General features: G+C 73.3%; 1 non-coding gene across 1 annotated transcript; it reads right to left on the bottom strand.

The window, feature by feature from the left end:
• Positions 1–434: 434 nt before the first annotated feature.
• LOC146343272 (5.8S ribosomal RNA) lies at positions 435–587 on the bottom strand. Its single transcript, XR_014792756.1, has one exon. It is a non-coding gene; the product is annotated as a 5.8S ribosomal RNA (ribosomal RNA).
• Positions 588–833: the final 246 nt, after the last annotated feature.

Raw genomic sequence — 833 nt, 5'->3', positions numbered from 1 at the left:
TACGGCCCGGCGCGAGATTTACACCCTCTCCCCCGGATTTTCAAGGGCCAGCGAGAGCTCACCGGGCGCAGAGACAGCCGCGCGAGAGCGCTCCCCCTGACCGGTTGCCGCCCCGGCTGCCGCCGCCCCCGGCCCTGCCGCCACCGGGCGGCCGAGGCCGTCCCGGGACCCGGGAACAGACCGCGGCCTGGCCGGCGGGGCAGGGCGGGGGCTCCGCAACGCGACGTGGGACGAGCTCCCTGGAGTGGGCCACGCCCCGGGGGCGTCAGGTCTGGACTTGGGGGGACGAAGGCCATGCCGCCGCCGCCCGGCTGGATGCCTGGCGGGGCGGGCGCCTGCGACGGAGCCCCCAGCCGCGCCCCGGCCCGCCGGCGCCACCGCCGCGCACCACGCGCATGGGACGGGGCGGGACCCGCGGGCGATTCACCTTCGAGCGACGCTCAGACAGGCGTAGCCCCGGAAGGAACCCGGGGCCGCAAGTGCGTTCGAAGTGTCGATGATCAATGTGTCCTGCAATTCACATTAATTCTCGCAGCTAGCTGCGTTCTTCATCGACGCACGAGCCGAATGATCCACCGCTAAGAGTTGTACGGGTTTGGCGGGTCTCCCTGCGTTTCTCGCGCGGCGGGAGGCGGGGAGGGAGAGAGCGGGCGCTCCTCCCCCCCACGCGCCCCCGCCCCCAACCCCGGGACCAGCCCTGGGAGGGTCGCCTCTCGTCCTTTTGCTGACAGAACACGTTTGGCTCGAGGCAACGCCGCGCACGCTCTGGCCGGGCGCATGGCTCAATGCGACGCCTCGCCGGCGGGAGGCCTCGCCATCGCGGGGCGCGGGGG

Source organism: Heloderma suspectum, chromosome 5, assembly GCF_057233095.1.
Source record: "Heloderma suspectum isolate Gila_16-S chromosome 5, 16-S_ref, whole genome shotgun sequence".
Lineage (NCBI taxonomy): Eukaryota > Metazoa > Chordata > Lepidosauria > Squamata > Helodermatidae > Heloderma > Heloderma suspectum.
This window is presented reverse-complemented; position numbering and strand designations above follow the sequence as displayed.